Here is an 18,526-nt window from a genome sequence, read left to right on the forward strand (position 1 = left end):
CCCCACCCAAGTGCAGGTTGGAGCTGAGTGACTTTGTTTACTGTCCCGCTCTGAACCAGAGCCTAGGCTGATAGGCTGGGCAGCAAACAGGCAGAGTACAGGCCTGACCATGAGACTCTTTGCTGCCTTGCCCTGACGTAGGGCTGGGGCTCTGTAATTGTGTTTATTGTTCGGCACTGACCACAGGCCCGAGCTCATGTCTCCCATCGCCCCACGGATTCCCCATGTCAGGTGACCCCCGGAGATGTAGTGGGGTGGATTGGCCACCCACAGACCCAGAGGAGGAGGAGCCACCTCTGGGGAAAAATGACTACAGGTGGACTTGAGTAGTGTCAACGAGTGAGCAAAAACCCTCCCTCTTGAATTTTTCTTCTGAGCTTCCCTATCACCTCATTTCTATCCTCATAATCAAACTGTCTTCTTCCAATGAGCCTGTCTACAAGGAAACTCATATTCGACTCCTAAATTTTCCACCATTTCTTTGGCAGCAATGATGGCATATTCAAATCTGTTCTCTCTGTAGACCACAATGAAATCAAGGCAGCTTCTCATCAAAGTTGTGGCAGCCACAATGTCCATCAACTGATTTTGTAATGCCTTCCTTACATTACTTGGAACAGAATATTGTGCCAAACCACAATTGAGACCAGAAATTTGAAGTCCAGGATCTGGTTTACCAGGCTTTGCGTCTTGTGTAAGATTCGGCTTCAGCTTTACTCGACTGTGCCAGTTCCAAGAAGGCATCATAAACCTTAGTCATTTGGTACGCCCGTGGCCTTACGGCTGTCAATGCAGCTCTACCAGTGAGTTTCACTTAGCGGCTTCATGGTCAGATTTGTAAGATTGTCAGTGAAGATCTTCCATGTGATTGTCCTGTTTTCAGCATCAACTTATACCCTTTGCAGTACTCCAAAGAGAGATACTGAATCTAAGGGCTGGTCTACACTACACAGTTAGGTCAACCTAAGGCAGCTTACATCAACCTAATTAGATCAGTGTCTACACTTCAGCTTTGCTCCTGCCAATGTAAGTGCCCTACTACACTGACATAATAACTCCATGAGAAGAACAAGCCTCATGTCGGTGTAATTAGGGTGAGATGAGTGTCTGTGTAGACACTGCGTTTTTACATGGGCTTGTGACTGGTTGGATCAAAGAAACCCCTCTGGGGCTGCCAACTGATGTGCCAAGACTACTTCTGCCCTTGCTTTCCCTATCAGCTTGGGACTCCAGAACCCCGCCAGGTGGTGCCAGACATGCTTACCAGCCACAAACACAGACCCACATCTAAACCACGTCCCACAAACTGCGAGCTTAACTGAAAGCAGCTTAAGAAGTGTTCTGTCACTCAGATGCCCAACTCCCAATAGGGTCCAAACCCCAAATAAATCCACTTCACCCGCTTTATAAGTGTAAAGCTTATACAGGGTAAACACACAAATTGTTCGCCCTCTATAACACTGATAGAGAGATGCACAGCTGTTTGCCCACCCCCACCAGGTATTAATATATACTCTGGGTTAAATAATAAGTAAAAAGTGATTTTGTTAAATACAGAACGTAGGATTTAAGTAGTTCCAAGTAGTAACAGACAGAACAAAGTGAATTACCAAGCAAAATAAAATAAAACATGCAAGTCTATGCCTAATACAGTAAGAAAATTGAATACAGATAAAACCTCACCCTCAGAGGTGTTCCAGTAAGCTTCCTTTTACAAACTAGTTTCCTTCTAGTCTGGGTCCAGCAATCACTCACACCCACACATCCGATGAAGTGAGCTGTAGCTCACGAAAGCTCATGCTCAAATAAATTGGTTAGTCTCTAAGGTGCCACAAGTACTCAGTTTCTCTCAGGTATCCTTGGTGGCGGAGAGGCTCTCTCTTGAGCCAGCTGAAGACAAAATGGAGGGGTCTCCCAAGGCTTTATATAGTTTCTCCTTGTGGGTCTAAACCCCTTCCTCCACCTGTGCAGAATTACAGGTACAAAATGGAGTTTGAGTCATGCATGGACATGCGACTCCAAAACTGTACAGGCCAAGCCACATAGCCAGGAAAGCTCAGATGTAGATTGGTGTCTATTAAGGTCTATTGTCAGCTTAAGTGTTTCTTGACTGGGCACTTAACTTGCACATTCCTTTCTAAAGAAGCTGACCAAATGCCTTACGAAGGCTATTTAAAAATCAAACAAGTACACAGCCAATATTCATAACTTCGAATACAAAAATGATACATGCATACAGATAGGATGAATATATTCAGTAGATCATAACCTTTATAGAGATGTGTTAACTGGAATATGTTTTATGCCACATTTGCCATGTATGTCATATATACATTCATGAGCATATTCCCATAAAGCATTATGGGGTGCATCACAGGGCCCTTAGCTGTTTTGTCAATTTCATGGCAGGAGCCATGAAATTGATAAGAAAGCTGGGTAGCTAGAGCCCAGCTATCCCCTGCTTCCTGCCAAGGTGAGAAGCCCCAGGCGGCTCTCCCCTGCATATACACACACCCCAGCTCCCGATGGGGAATGGGGAGATCAGCTTGCTGGGAGTCTGTGGGGTAGTTGGGCTCCCACCAGGGAGTCGCCAGCGGAGTGGAGAGATCGGGCTCTCAGCTCCTCCCACTGCCCCTCTTAGGATGGTGGAAGCGCACTTGGTGAGGAAGGATGTGCACCACCGATCCAAGGAGGGTAGTGTGGACATTCAGGCACCACAATAATTACTCCGATGGTGCAAGTCAACCTAATGTAGGTTGAGTTATGTTTCTAGTGTAGATATACTCTAAAGAAGATGACGCTGCATCTGACTCAACCAGGTTGAGGAGATGGCAGCCACAAAGCAAGCTCTTGGATTCAGCATAAAGATCCTTGCCTGGATGCCACTGTTTCTTCCTTTCATGTTCACGCAGTTGTCAGAGCCTTGGCTGCAGCAGTCCTGAAGCTTTATTTTATTCTCATTCAAAATGTTCATAAACAGTTCTGTTAGGCCTTTTCCAATAGAGTTGTCCAGAAACCAGAAACAGATAAAGTGTTCCTTTACGGGGATACAGCCATCCTCGTCATCAACAAATCTTACTGTAAAAAGAAAAGGAGTACTTGTGGCACCTTAGAGACTAACCAATTTATTTGAGCATGAGCTTTCGTGAGCTACAGCTCACTTCATTGCTCAAATAAATTGGTTAGTCTCTAAGGTGCCACAAGTACTCCTTTTCTTTTTGTGAATACAGACTAACACGGCTGTTACTCTAAAACCTGTCATTATGCAAGGCAAATCTTACTGTGAATGTCATCTTTTCACTGTGACTAATGTTGGGAGTGCAATCCATTATTATGGCATAGTACTTCACTTTGGCGAAGCCGCATCAATAGGTTATCAAGCACCTTCCTTGTCATAAGGTCAATAAATTTGTTTTGAATTATTTCACTGCAGTTATGGTCCACAGCATCTTTACAAACTACTCAACATAGATGCTCATGCATGACATCAACGTATTTCCCAAGGAGCTCTACCAAACAGAGGAAATTACCACTATGTTCAGTGAACTTATCTGACAAGCCTCAGAAAGGCAAATTATTCTTTGCAAGGAAGAGGGTAATTGAGATCAGATGCTTGAGCACATTCCTCCAATGCTGAGTTTCTACATGAATGCTGCGCTGGTTTTCTACGTCTATACATTTATTCAGCTTGAGCCTGGACTTGACCTCCATCCATTTGTAGTAGGCCATAAAAGGTTCTACAAAGGTCCAGAACATTCTAGAAGGTTAGTGAAAAATGAATCCACATAGGAAATACCCCGAGACATTTTACTTTAAACATTCTATTTTCCCTTTTGTTGCTAACAACAAAAACAGCACTGAGAGCTTAGTGTGCCCTCCCCCCACCAGCAAGCCAAACACCCCAGGCTGTCGCCTGCTCTTAAGTGTGGCCCTGGGCAGAGCAGGAGGCAGGGTGGAGCCATGGCTGGGCTAGGAGCAGAGTGGGGCTGGGGCCAAAGATGGGCTCAGTGAAGCTCCCTCTCCACCTCCCCAAACATTCCTCCACACTCCCTGGGACGAACAGCCCACAGTTTGGGGAACACTGATGTAGACAAATTGCAGAGTCCAGAGAAGAGCAACAAACATGATAAAAGGTTTATAAAACCTGACCTGTAGGGAAAGAGGGAAAGAAATGGGCATGTTTAGACAGCTGAGTGGGACACACCAAATCTTCAAGTCCATTAAGGGCTGTTAGGAAGAGGACGGTGATTGTCTGTTCTCCTAGAGTTGCGAGCTTTCTAATCTCACAAAACTGAACACCCTTGCCCAGTCTCAGCCGACTCCATCCCCGACCCTCACTCGCTTTCACCAGGCTGGGGCAAACGGTTGGGGTGTGGGCGGGAGTGAGGGCTCTGGCTAGGGGAGCAGACGCTGGGGTGGGGCAGGGAATGAGGGGTTTGGGGTTCAGAAGGGGGATCCGGGCTGGGGCTGAGAGGTTGGAGCACGGCAGAGGGCTTCGGGCTAGGGGTGTGGTGCGGGAGGGGGTGTGGCTGGGGGGATAAAGGGTTTGGGGTGCAGGAGGTGGGTCAGAGTTGTGGCAGGGGGTTGGGGTGTGGGCTCCAGGAGGGAGTTTGGTTGCAGGAAGGGGTTCTGACTGGGGCAGGAGGGTAGGGTGTGGGATGGGGTTCAGGCTCTGCCTTGGCAGCACTTACCTCAGGCGGCTCCCAGTTGGCAGTGCAGTGGGGCTAAGGAAGGCTCCCTGTCTGTCCTGGCTTCGCACAGCTCCTGGAAGCAGCCAGCATGTCCGGCTCCTAGGCGGAGGATCCAGGCACCTCTGTGTGCTGCCTACAGGCACCGCCACTGCAACGCCTATTGGCCACCGTTCCCGGCCAAAGGGAGCTGGGTACGGGTCAGTGAATGGAACCCGTGCGGCCACCCCTGTGCCTAGGAGAGGGATATGCCAGCTACTTCCGGGAGCCACCTGGAGCCAGGCTGCCCCCCAGGCCGAGGTGCCCCCTCTGGCAGGGGCAGGGCGGGGTACCCTGTGGGGGAAGAGCGCTCCCCCCCTCAGCGTTATAAGTAGCCGACCCGGCCCTTTGGGGGAGCGCGGCGCGCGCCAGGAGCGGGTCCATGGCCAGTGCAGGGCTGGGATTGGAGGGGGAGCGAGCGGGAGATCAACAGACCGGCACAGCTCCTAGCCCGCCCCGCTCGCCTCCTGATTCCCGAACCCCTAGTGCGCACGCGTGTGGCTCAGCTGCTTCCCCAGTTATCTTGGAGCCGGCAGTGACGTCACCAGCGTCGGATGGCTTTGGCTGGGGGCAGTGCCTTGCTTTGCATGGAGGAAATGACGCGTTTGTTGACGCAGCAGGTAACGTAGCAGGTGGTAGCGGCGGGGCTGCAGTGGCAGTCTGAGGCGGTGGCTGGGCGCTCCCGGTGAGTGCGCGTAGCCCTCGGCTAGGTAATGTGGGGCGCCTCTTTTAACGCCGGGAGCGGGCGCAGGGAGAGGAGGCGGAGCCGAGCGGGCGTGGGGGGGGGGGGGCGCGGGGAGAGGAGGCGGAGCCGAGCGGGCGTGGGGGGGGGGGGCGCGGGGAGAGGAGGCGGAGCCGAGCGGGCGTGGGGGGGGGGGGCGCGGGGAGAGGAGGCGGAGCCGAGCGGGCGTGGGGGGGGGGGCGCGGGGAGAGGAGGCGGAGCCGAGCGGGCGTGGGGGGGGGGGGCGCGGGGAGAGGAGGCGGAGCCGAGCGGGCGTGGGGGGGGGGGGCGCGGGGAGAGGAGGCGGAGCCGAGCGGGCGTGGGGGCGGGGGCGCGGGGAGAGGAGGCGGAGCCGAGCGGGCGTGGGGGCGGGGGCGCGGGGAGAGGAGGCGGAGCCGAGCGGGCGTGGGGGGGGGGGCCGCGGGGAGAGGAGGCGGAGCCGAGCGGGCGTGGGGGCGGGGCCGCGGGGAGAGGAGGCGGAGCCGAGCGGGCGTGGGGGGGGGGGCCGCGGGGAGAGGAGGCGGAGCCGAGCGGGCGTGGGGGGGGGGGCCGCGGGGAGAGGAGGCGGAGCCGAGCGGGCGTGGGGGGGGGGGCCGCGGGGAGAGGAGGCGGAGCCGAGCGGGCGTGGGGGGGGGGGGCCGCGGGGAGAGGAGGCGGAGCCGAGCGGGCGTGGGGGGGGGGGGCCGCGGGGAGAGGAGGCGGAGCCGAGCGGGCGTGGGGGGGGGGGGCCGCGGGGAGAGGAGGCGGAGCCGAGCGGGCGTGGGGGGGGGGGGCCGCGGGGAGAGGAGGCGGAGCCGAGCGGGCGTGGGGGGGGGGGGCCGCGGGGAGAGGAGGCGGAGCCGAGCGGGCGTGGGGGGGGGGGCCGCGGGGAGAGGAGGCGGAGCCGAGCGGGCGTGGGGGGGGGGGCCGCGGGGAGAGGAGGCGGAGCCGAGCGGGCGTGGGGGGGGGGGCCGCGGGGAGAGGAGGCGGAGCCGAGCGGGCGTGGGGGGGGGGGCCGCGGGGAGAGGAGGCGGAGCCGAGCGGGCGGCGGGGGGGGCGCGGGGAGAGGAGGCGGAGCCGAGCGGGCGTGGGGGGGGGGCCGCGGGGAGAGGAGGCGGAGCCGAGCGGGCGGGGGGAGGAGGCGGAGCCGAGCGGGCGTGGGGGGGGGCGCGGGGAGAGGGCAGGCGGGCAGGCTGTTGGGGGGCCATGTGGACTCGGGGTGCCAGGGCAGCGAGTGGGAGAATGGATTGGTGAGGGGTGTGTACGGGTGTCATCGGGACCACCGGGGGCAATGCCAGGAGAGAGAGAGGTGGGAGACTGGGAGGGGCAGTGGAAAGGAGGCTGTAGCCGCTGTGAAGTGAGCTGTAGCTCACGAAAGCTCATGCTCAAATAAATTGGTTAGTCTCTAAGGTGCCACAAGTACTCCTTTTCTTTTTGAGATTGTTACAGTGGCTGCATTGTTCCTAGCACTTCAGAGCCATATGCTCCAACGCTGCCTTTTATTTCTAGCCCCACCTGTTTTTCCAGCCACCCATCAATCCTACACCCTCTGCATTTCTCCCCAAATGCCAGCTGTGGGAGGGCCCCTGTGCTGAGAAAAAGGAAGCTGGCAGGCAGTTGGAAGAAACGCTGAGTAGCTTTCTAATTCAGTGTCGTGCTGAAGTTTGTCAGTAGTTCTGGAAGGGACAATCATAGGCTACTAAGGGCACGGCTTCACTAGCAACATTAAAGTGCTTTAATGTAGCTGTGTAGTCATGGCACCAAAAAAACCACCTCCATGGGAATAGCTACCAGTGAGTGCACTGTTTACACTGCTACTTTACAGAGCTAAAACTTGCAGCACTCAGGGGGTGTTTTTTCACACCCCTGAGTGAAAAAGTTGCAGTGCTGTAAAGTGGCAGTGTAGACAAGGCCTTAGTTACATCCTATATTAGTTACTGTATATAATAGACATAAGTTTTGAATTTTATATGTTGTCAAAGAGAGAATGTATTCTCCTGGGGACCCAATAGACCTTTATCCAGAGTGTCTCAGTTCAGAAATTAAGCCAAATAATTCAAAGTCCTGAAACTTCAAAGCTCTTGGTAATATGAGGATATATACAAATATTTTAAAAAGGAGATTATAGGCCCCCTTTTCTCCTATCCTAATTAACGCAGGTTAGTGTTTGTGGTCCCAGATTAGATTAAACTGATTTTTAGAGACACTTGATTTGTTTCATTTTTCCCCCTTTCATTGCATTACTACAGTGGAATTTTAAAGTTTTTGGGTGCCTTAAATGTTCATTTCTTACATTAACATGTTTGGGTTTCTTTTATGTCTAATCTTAACTCGTTTTAGGATAATTACAGCATCCCTGTAATGTTCTTTAATTTAAGTTACTGATATGTACTGTCAACCTTAACTACATCTTCATGTAGTTGTTTTTGGCTGGGAATTTCCTTCATTATTTGAAATTATGAAAATTTCATACATGACTCCTAAACAAAAAACCAAAGAGAATGCTGTCATGCAATGTTTCTAATGATTTGGAGATATAAAATACCAGTCTTAAATTATTTAACTTTTAATGGGAAAGCCACTGGTGGCACAAAACAGGGAGAGTGCACTGGCCAATGTAGCTGGCTTACGGCTGTTTTAAATTACTGGAGCTGGTCAAGGCAACCAAAGTGAGTCTGGTCCTTACTTTTCAATTGGTTTAGTGATCTATGTTAGTGAGACTGGTGCTGTGTGAAGTTGGGGCAGGGAGAGCCCCGTCTCTGAGTCACAGTGTGTCTCTGGTTTAAGGTATCTCCCTGTGCCCCAGAATCAATTCTCCCAGCAGTGCTGCTTTAATATGCTGTGGAACTGAGGCAGCAGTACCATGATGATAGTATTGTTGCCTAAACTAGCATGCAGCCATGGAATCTTTAATGAGACATCACAGTTGCGCCAGTTCATCTACCAGTGGAAACTTTTGACATCTGTATTCAGTCTCGATCATACCACTGCTCATTATGACCAATAGAACTGTCATTAATAACTTAGTGTAATTGAAACTTACCTGTGAGATTTCAACTAGTTCTAATTATATGGAAACTTTGAAGTGTCTCTGTTTTAATATATTTGGGACAAAGAAAATCCTGATGCAGTATGCTAAATTTGTCAAGGAGCCCATCTTTTAATTAATAATTCATAAACTAAGATTTCCTTGTCAACTCTTGGAACATTTATTTGTACTAGGTCTATTGATTAATGGTAGTTAGTTCACGTGATTAACTCAAAAATTAATTGCACTGTTAAACATTAGAATATCAACTGAAATTTATTAAATATTTTGGATGTTTTTCTATATTTTCAAATATATCTATTTAAATTACAACACAGAATACAAAATGTACAGTGCTCATATTATTTTGATTACAAATATTTGCACTGTAAAAATGATAAATATAAGAAATAGTTTGTTACATAACTGCAGTCAAAAACAAAACAATGTAAAACTTTAGAGCTTACAAGTCCACTCAGTCCTACTTCTTGTTCAGCCTATAACTAAGAGAAATAAGTTTGTTTATATTTACGGGAGATAATGCTGCCCACTTCTTAATTACAATGTCACCTGAAAGTGAGAACAGGCATTTGCATGGCACTGTTGTAGCTGGCGTCACAAGATATTTATGTGCCAGATCTGCTAAAGATTCATATGTCTCTTCATGCTTCAGCCATCGTTCCAGAGGATATGCTTGTATGCCTTCTGTTCTGTTTTACCCGCGTTCTGCCATATATTTCATAGAATCTCGGGGTTGGAAGGGACCTCAGGAGGTCATCTAGTCCAACCCCCTGCTCAAAGCAGGACCAATCCCCAACTAAACCATCCCAGCCAGGGCTTTGTCAAGCCTGACCTTAAAAACCTCTAAGGAAGGAGATTCCACCACATCCCTAGGTAACCCATTCCAGTACTTCACCACCCTCCTAGTGAAAAAGTTTTTCCTAATATCCAACCTACACCTCCTCCACTGCAACTTGAGATCATTACTCCTCGTTCTGTCATCTGCTACCACTGAGAACAGTCTAGATCTGTCCTCTTTGGAACCCCCTTTCAGGTAGTTGAAAGCAGCTATCAAATCCCCCCTCATTCTTCTCTTCTGCAGACTAAATAATCCCAGTTCCCTCAACCTCTCCTCATAAATCATGTGCTCCAGCCCGCTAATCTTTTTTTTTTTTTTTTTTTTTTTTGCCCTCCGCTGGACTCTTTCCAATTTTTCCACATCCTTCTTGTAGTGTGGTGCCCAAAACTGGACACAGTAAGCCAGATGAGGCCTCACCAATGCCAAATATAGCGGAATGATGACGTGCCTCGATCTGCTGGCAGTGCTCCTACTTATACAGCCCAAAATGCCATTAGCCTTCTTGGCAACAAGGGCACACTGTTGAGTCTCATCCAGCTTCTTGTCCACTATAAGCCGTAGATACTTTTCTGCAGAACTGCTGCCTAGCTGCTCGGTCCCTATTCTGTAGCAGTGCATAGAATTCTTCCATCCCACAGTGCGTTTCATGTTCTAGCCATCTCAGATGATGACCCAGCACATGTTGTTCATTTTAAGAACACTTTCACTGCAAATTTGATAAAATGCAAATAAGGTGCCAGTGTGAAATTTCTAAAGAAAGCTGCAGTACTCAACCCAAGATTTAAGAATCTGAAGTGCCTTCCAAAAGCTGAGAGGGATGAGGTATGGAGCATGCTTTCAGAAGTCTTAAAAGAACAACACTCTGATGTGGAAACTATGAAACCCAAACCACCAAAAAAGAAAATCAACCTTCTGCTGGTGGCAGCTGAATCATGATGATGAAAATGAACATGTCGGTCTACACTGTTTTAGATGGTTATCAAGCAGAACCCATCATCAGCATGGACACATGTCCCCTGGAATGATAGCTGAAGCATGAAGGGACATATGAATCTGGCATGTAAATATCTTGCGACCCTAGCTACAACAGTGCCATGCAAATGCCTGTTCTCACTTTTGGGTGACGTAAACAAGAAGCAGGCAGCATTATCTTCTGCAAATGTAAACAAACTTTTTTGTCTGAGTGATTGGCTGAACAAGACGTAGGACTGGTTGGACTTGTAGGTGCTAAAGTTTTATATTTTATTTTTGAATGCAGGATTTTTTGAACATAATTCTATGTTTGTAAGTTCAACTTTTATGATAGAGATTGAACTTCAATACTTGTATTAGGTGAGTTGAAAAATACTATTTCTTTTGTTTTTTACAATGAAAATATTTGTAATCAAAATAAAGTGAGCACTGAACACTTTGTGTTCTGTGTTGTAATTGAAATGAATATATTTGAAAATGTAGAAAGTGTCCAAAAATGTTTAAAAAAATTGATTGCAATTAATCGTGCCGTTAAACAATAATAGAATACCATTTATTTAATTGCTTGACAGCCCTAATTTAAATATTTTTGATGTTTTCTACATTTTCAAATATATTCATTTCAATTACAACACAGAATATGAAGTGTACTGTGCTCACTTTATATTTATTTATGCTGACAAAAAGGTGGACATCCTGATTAAGGTCCAGTGGCAGTACCCTAGTGCCTAGTTTGGAGGAACTGAGAGAAACGATATTTTATGACAGATTGCATTGATATTTATTTTGTGTCCTTTACATCCAGGCAAAAAAAATTAATCAAGCTCTGGCTCACTCAGAAGTGTTTTACAGCTGGGTTTCCTCTTTTGAGTCTCATGTATTTATAATTAGAAGGTGGTTCTGGGTACAATGGGTCACCCTCATCTGTTACAAATTGATGCGTCCAGTTTATGGCAGATGGGTGGTCTTGTTTTAAGCATAAGACTGTGCGTTGTGAGGTCTGGATTTTATTCAGTCACTTCCACGAACTTCCTGGGATCTTGAAACCATTTTAATCTCTATTTCTCAGTTTTTTCCATCTGTAAAATGGAGATAAATGACCTAAAGAGGCTTAATTCATTAATGTTTAGAAAATGCTTTGTTGCTGTGTAGAAGGGCTGTGTGGTGGTGGTGGGTTACGTTTTTTGTTTTCCAGTCCACTTCACCACCCTTCCCATTTATTAGCGGTCTGATTTATGAGCTCAGTACCGTAATGTGGTACTCATTTCCATATATCTTTATGGCAGAATTCTGCTCTCAGATATGCAGGCACAGCTCTAGTTGAAATTTGTGAGTTTTGTTTAGGTGTCTGAGATCCGGATTTAGCACTTGGATTGTGACTTCTTCTTAGAGTTCAGGGGCTTAATCTGAGAGTTTTTCTTGGCTTCTTTGTGTAATGCTGATGGCCTGCTGTTGAAGGCCCATTTAAACTATAAAGCTACCAAGTTTAAAAGTAACCTGCAAAAACATGTGAGAACTGACGTGTGCACTTTCTCAGCCCTTAATTGAATAAGTACAGGGACTGAAACCGTCCAGAGAATTTCCTGAACTGTTGGTCAGGGATTTGAATTAAAAACATATAAATACCTGTATTTTAAGACCATTTTCCAATTATCTAGTCCTGTGGTTCTCAAAGTTCTTGTATTGGCGACACCTTTCATATAGCAAGCTTCTGAATGCAGCCCCCCTTTAAAATTAAACCCCCCCTGTTTTTAGTTTATACTTAATTTAACAGGGACTCAGGCTCCCAGCCCCACTCCTGGCAGGATTGACACTTTGTGACTCCCAGGTAATAACCTTGTGACCCCCTGGGGGGTTGCAATCCCCAGTTTGGGAACCCGAGCTAGACTGATCACCTCCATATCACAGAATAAAAACAATTTTAAACGGTCTGACTAAAAATCCCTTCCCTTCTCAGTCACACTTATAAGGTTATATGCACTTTTGGTACTTGTGATGTGATAATGCTAGTTTTTCTGTTACCTTTAGAGTCCTCCAGGAAAGTCAGGGTAGCATGAGCTGAATTTCTAGTGTAAAAATACAAACAAAAGGGAGGAAAAATGGTCTGTGGTAGTGTGGGGGAAGGGTGTGGAAATAGCCTCTTAGTCTCCTTTATGCATAATAAACAAGGAAACACAATTGCTTCCTTTGTAGATCACCTTTAATCAGGGCCCTGTGTATTCCATGATTCTGCCATTGCTGCAGAATTATGCTCTAGAATTTCCACTTTAAATGTTTCAGAAATATTCTTTACAACAGGCGTCAACTGCCCTTTTCATTTAATGGGTTGTTATCTCTGAAACCTAAAAATGACAGCTGCATGTTGAAAACTGAAATTGTGGGGACAGTATAAAATGAATGTAATATCCAACTGTATATCACAGAGGTTGCTGCACTGACTAGATTAATTTTTTTTATATTTAATGCATTAAGATTCTCCATTAAATATGTATCTGAATCTTCCTCAGAACTCCCAGCAGCAGCAACTGCAGAATGTAGGGACCTTACTTTAGAGTGTAGATCCGTTTACTGTGAAGTGAATGAGGTCTTGCATTGAGTAGCTGTGACTGGCTAGGCTATAGCAGGGTTTGGTTCAGTTTGTGCAGATAGGGACAAATGTTATTACCATATTAAAACATATTTTTTTAAGGTCAGGCTTGACAAAGCCCTGGCTGGGATGATTTAGTCGGGGATCGGCCCTGCTTTGAGCAGGGGGTTGAACTAGATGACCTCCTGAGGTCCCTTCCAACTCTGATATTCTATGATTCTATGAATGCAGTAGCCCTGGTGAAGACCTAGTCTGAATCATGGTGTATAGCTTTTTAAACAATTGTCTGTTTCACAGTTTGGCCGCCTCCACACACATGCCATGCTATAACTTGGTTTGGGCACAGCCAAATTAAATTACTGTCAAACTAGGTTATTCTGCCTGCAAAATGGGCCTACAGTGACATTCAGTACTCTTAGTGTGAGTGGAGGTTGTTTTGCTATTGAGAGCCTTGTCATAGCTTCTTAGCGCTATATATGCTATAACTTTGTTGTCCCATTCATGCTACAAACAAAAGGCAATCACCGTGTAGCATGGATGGAATTAGCATGGTCTAGGTTTAAGTGCTGGCATGGTTAGAATAGTCTCCGAGACCCTGGGAAAATCAAATACCACAGAACTACACTACAGTTTTTCAGCCACATATGAAATCGCAGTGTCCAAAATTAAAAACTGAAAGCCATGTAAATGAATAAAGTGTGAACAGCATAGGCTAGGAGTCTTGAGACTAATGTTCTGTTCATGGCTTTGCCACTAAACTGCTGTGTGACCTTGGGGAAGTGCCTTCACCGGTCTTTTACTAATAGTTCGTACAGCACCTAATGCAATGGGTCCCTGAGCTCGGTTGCTGTTACAGTATCATGATGTTAACAGACAACCTCTCCTTGCCCAAGCAGAACTGTGGTTCTGAGCAGAATAATTGTCCACTTTGATTGGATTTGAGATGAACTTTTATGGAGACATCAGAAAACAGGAAAAGTGCAGTATGTATGTAACAGTGTGCGCTTTATTGGAGATATATACATTAAATTGGCATTCTTTTCAGATCTCCAGAATACCAATTTCTGTGAAGAGCACCAAACGGATCAAATTAACAGAAACACATGGACCACTAAGTCTTTCAAAAATGAGCAAATTCATACTTTTCTACTGGAACCCACAGTGTCTTGAAAAAGGTAAGGGGTTATTTTTGGTTGCTCTCTATGGCAGGTGAGCTCTTCAACATCTTAGGGTCCTGATTATGCAGAGTGATTAGGGTAGGTAGACCTTTACATCAGTTCAGAATGCCTTTGGCTTTCTGAAGAAGTGCAGGCTGAAGACAAATATGGATTTAGGATCCCATATTTTGAAAATCTTAGCCAGCATTCTTCACTTCCTGTCCTAAACTCTTCTAAATGTTTGCATGCTATTTAAACAGTGGCAACATCTTGCCTAACAACTAGCTGTGTGTTAGTGATGATTCGGCATTGTAGAGGCCCCATCTGAAGTACTGTGTCCAGTTTTGGGCCCCACACTACAAGAAGGATGTGGAAAAATTGGAGAGAGTCCAGCGGAGGGCAACAAAAATTATTAGGGGGCTGGAGCACATGATTTATGAGGAGAGGCTGAGGGAACTGGGATTATTTGGTCTGCAGAAGAGAAGAATGAGGTGTGATTTGAGCGCTGCTTTCAACTACCTGAAAGGGGCTTTCAAAGGGGATGGATCTAGACTGTTCTCAGTGGTACCAGATGACAGAACAAGGAGTAGTGGTCTCAAGTTGCAGTGAGGGAGGTTTAGGTTGGATATTAGGAAAAACTTTTTCACTAGGAGGGTGGTAAAGCACTGGAATGGGTTACCTAGGGATGTGGTGGAATCTCCTTCCTTAGAGGTTTTTAAGGTCAGGCTTGACAAAGCCCTGGCTGGGATGATTTAGTTGGGGATTGGTCCTGCTTTGAGCAGGGGGTTGGACTAGATGACCTCCTGAGGTCCCTTCCAACCCTGATATTTTATGATTCTATGATAAAGACTTACAGCTCACTGGGATCTGTGGCAGGTCGCTGCTGGGGGAGCCTCAATCAGCTCCCACCACTCCAGCCCCAATCAGGGGAAATGGATTGCTAGGTTTGGATAATCACTGACTGTACCTGCCAGCCTCTTAAGGAAGAAGCTATAAGGCTGGGAGGAAGTGAGGCTCAGGGAGAGGTAGGAGCCTGCTACTCTGTTGCTGACCAGGCCTGGGTTAGGCCAAGCCATTGTAAATAGTCTGTATATAGTAGGAAACTGGTGGTGGGAAATGGACACAAATAAAGAGCATGGATGTTGCACCAGCTTGGAGCCTCCCTGAGTTTGGGAGGAGCAGGGTCAAGGGTCTGAATACTCAGGGGCGCAACGGGCTCCCCATTACAGGATCTTTCAGACTGAATGCTGTAATAAATGTAGTATTATTATTATATATTGCTATTATATTGTTATAGACATGGCATAGAACAATTTTCTAATATTAGGGCTTTTTTAAGTAGTTTTCACCCTAAAGGAAATTAGGCAATTGTAGCAGCAAAACTAGTAATTCATGGACTTCTGAAGTAAATGTGGATGATTGGTAAAACATAGATTTGAAAGCGTTGTTAAATGTTTGTCTGGGGATTCAGTATGATCTCTCAGCACCCTGGATAGTTAATACAGAGCAGGTTAGCAGCTAGGACAGAAAGATCTCAGAATAATTTTCTTTGTCCCAGTTAAGTCAAGAACTATTATAACAGTAGTAATAAGATCACAAGAAGGTAGACAAAAGGGTAAGGGAAGTGTCAGTCTGATGAGAGGGAAAGGAGGGGCAGTCTGCATAAGTGCACCAGTAAGGCAGAGTTTGGCATTGGAGAAGTAAATTGTGAGAGGCTTCAAATACCAGTGGGGATACAGAAATGCTATAAAAGCATCTCGAGAGATCAGAAATGTGAGCAGCATAACTCTCCCACCCCCCCAAAATGAGATTCAACTTGGAAAAATCCTTCTGGGGAAACAGTAAATAATGATAAATACTGAAGTTAAATGAGAAGGAAAAATCTTTAAAATGGTAATGTTGAAAGAGATGTAGGGGGGCTAATGGAGAGCAAATTATATATGAGTTTGTGGCAATCTATGGTAGTCAAAAGGCAGATTCAATTTTTGGGCTGCCATGCATGAGGGCATCACATCACAGAGCAAGACAAATTAGTCCTTCCTGGCTCCAGTGCGAACACATTGGTAATACTGCTTTGTACACTGCAAGAAATAGACTTATAAACTAGAGAGAGTTTTCAAACAGCAACAGAAGTGATCAGGGGGCTGAAGAGATTGATTTATGAGGAGAGGTTAAAAGATGATTACAGGTGGGTTGAAGAGTACATATATGTTTGAAAGGTGTAAACAAAAGAGAAGGAAATAGTACAAGGGTTCTCAAACTGGTCAGCGAGGCTCAGGCTTCGGCTTCAGCCCTAGGTGGTGGGCTCAGGCTACAGACTCCCTGTCCAGGGCTGAAGCCCTTGGGCTTTGGCCCCGGGACAGCAGGGCTTCAGTCCCCCATCCTGTAGTCGTGTAGTATTATGAAGGGCTTTAAGCTCTGCTGATGAAAAATACTATATAAGTGCTAAGCATGTCCATATATTATTTAATTCTTGTCTCTGTTGAGGCTATTTTCATTGTCTGAGGATGGGACCAGGAACAGTGCTAGCTTCTTTGCTTCCTTGCCCCTGATGTACTTGTCCTTTCAGGTCACATTGAGCCATGGCCACATCCTCATTCTCCCCCATGTAGTGTAAGGGAAAGCAAGGCTAGGAACATCACTCCCCATTCTGGGAGTCATAGGAGTTGGACCTTCATTGCCACATAAATCAGAGGGAGTTGATTGGGGCTTGCTGCTTCTCTCTCTGCCCTACCTTCTGCAGAGGCCGGGGTGGTGGTGTTTTTCCCTGCAGAGTCCTTGTGAGTGATGGATGTTTCAAATGTCACTGGGTCTCAGTTGAGGGGGGAGGGAGCCATCTCACTAGTGCCCTGTAGCTCTGTCTGGTCTGAGAGGCCTTTGGATGTATTTAGACCCAATGCTAAGTTCACAGCTCAGCATTTCCTGGCCCGATAGAGCGAGCTGAGTGCCAGTGCTCCATTCCATTGCCCAGCCTGGAATTCCTGATCTTTTTTTCACCTCATGGTATTGAAGTTCCTCAAGGGGTTTTACACACTTGCCCACCAGTCAGAGAACCTGCTCCTGCTGGGGACTTGGTCCTCCTGAAGCTCTTGGAGCCTCTGTTTGAGGCTCTTTCAGATGTTCCTTTCCCCATCTCACTCTGAAGTTGGTCTTCCTGGTGGCTGACACTTCAGCCACAAGAGTGAGTGAACTTCTGGTGCTTATGGCCCAATCCTCCATATGACAGGACAAGGTCACTACTAAGGTGGTCTTGTAATTTCATTTGAGCCAGTCAGTCCACCTGTCTTGTTACTGAAACCACACTAGATGCTGGGGGGAAGAGAAGCTATAGCTCTTGGTGTTACCAGGACTTTGCTTTATTATATTGACAGGACCAAACCGGTTAGAACGTTGTCCCTTCTGTTTATTGCCACAGCTAGATGTTCTAAAGGTCCATCCATCTCTCCATAGAGAACATGGAAATGGGTAACGCAGCATATCTCGCTATGTGCCTGGCATGCTGCTTCCACTGAACATCGCTCCACCAGAGCTCAAGCAACATCCTCTTCCTGTTTCAGGAATGTGCCAATATCAGAAATCTGTAATGTGGAGAAACCCACTGACATTTGTCAAACACCATGCCTTAGACTTGGCTACTAGCTCAGATGCCACGTTCATGAGAGCCGTACTTCGGTTACTGTTTGATGTAGCTGGAACTCTTCGTTTCCTGCCATCCTGAGAGGATGCTGCCTGCCAGTCACTTACAGTGGGATCCAGTGACTCATGCTGAAAGAGGAAAAAAATGTTGACTTACCCTCTGCAATAACTGTGGTTCTTAGAGATATTGTAGTCAGTGTAGATCCCATGACCCAGCTCTATCCCTATTGAGTCCTCGGCTACCATGGGCTTTAAATTGCGAGGGAAGTGAGGGAGGGTCACAGGTGCCCTGCCGTTACATGCACCTGTAGTGGGAACCACACTGGTGACAGCATCTCAAAGAAGCACAGTTTTACTGTAGTATAAGTAGGGCTCTGTGTCTGTCATGGAGGTCATGGATTCCGTGACTTCTGCAGCGGCCAGTGTGGCTGAACCCAAGGCTGGCCAAGCGGCTCTGCAGCCAGCCACACAGGCTGCTGCTCTGGTGGCCCCGGGCAGCTGGCCACAGGGACCACCCAAGCAGCTGCCAATGGGGTTGGCCCCAGGACAACCCCCCTTCCCGCATGGATGTGGCTCCCACCCCCGGGGCACTCTCCTCCACGCAGTGGTGGTTGGAGCACTGGCAGCCCACCATGGGGCTCCCCCTTTGGCAGGGCCGGAGCAGCAATGGGCCCCCATGGGGTCCCTTCCCCGCAGCGGGGCCCCGGCTTTCCCCCTGCAGCATGCCTCAACGGCGTAAAAGTCCATGGACAGGTCATGGGGCCCTGGATTTTTTTTGGTTTTTGCCTGTGACCTAGCCATGACTTTTTTTACTAAAAATACTCATGATTAAATTGTAGCCTTAAGTATAAGTAACCTTT

At 47.3% G+C, this 18,526-nt stretch overlaps 2 protein-coding genes across 17 annotated transcripts in view; one reads left to right on the forward strand and one right to left on the reverse strand.

Moving 5' to 3' along the window:
* The window catches only part of EHHADH (enoyl-CoA hydratase and 3-hydroxyacyl CoA dehydrogenase), a 68,116-nt gene extending 62,945 nt beyond the window's left edge, over nucleotides 1-5,171 (reverse strand). The window contains exon 1 of the mRNA XM_073360290.2: nucleotides 4,692-5,171. The gene's annotated coding sequence lies outside the window, so the exon portion shown is untranslated. The remainder of the gene's footprint in view (nucleotides 1-4,691) is intronic.
* Nucleotides 5,172-5,264: 93 nt separating this feature from the next.
* Nucleotides 5,265-18,526, forward strand: part of MAP3K13 (mitogen-activated protein kinase kinase kinase 13) — a 141,160-nt gene continuing 127,898 nt past the window's right edge. For 11 of the 16 annotated variants that reach the window (XM_078854202.1, XM_078854204.1, XM_078854203.1 and 8 more), the window contains exons 1-2: nucleotides 5,276-5,412; nucleotides 13,919-14,048. The gene's annotated coding sequence lies outside the window, so the exon portion shown is untranslated. Of the gene's footprint in view, nucleotides 5,438-13,918; nucleotides 14,049-18,526 lie in introns of all 16 variants that reach the window. The other 5 variants (XM_078854197.1, XM_078854196.1, XM_078854206.1 and 2 more) reach the window with 5 other exon arrangements.

The sequence above is a fragment of the Lepidochelys kempii genome, chromosome 9, assembly GCF_965140285.1.
Source record: "Lepidochelys kempii isolate rLepKem1 chromosome 9, rLepKem1.hap1, whole genome shotgun sequence".
NCBI classification, from domain to species: Eukaryota; Metazoa; Chordata; order Testudines; family Cheloniidae; genus Lepidochelys; species Lepidochelys kempii.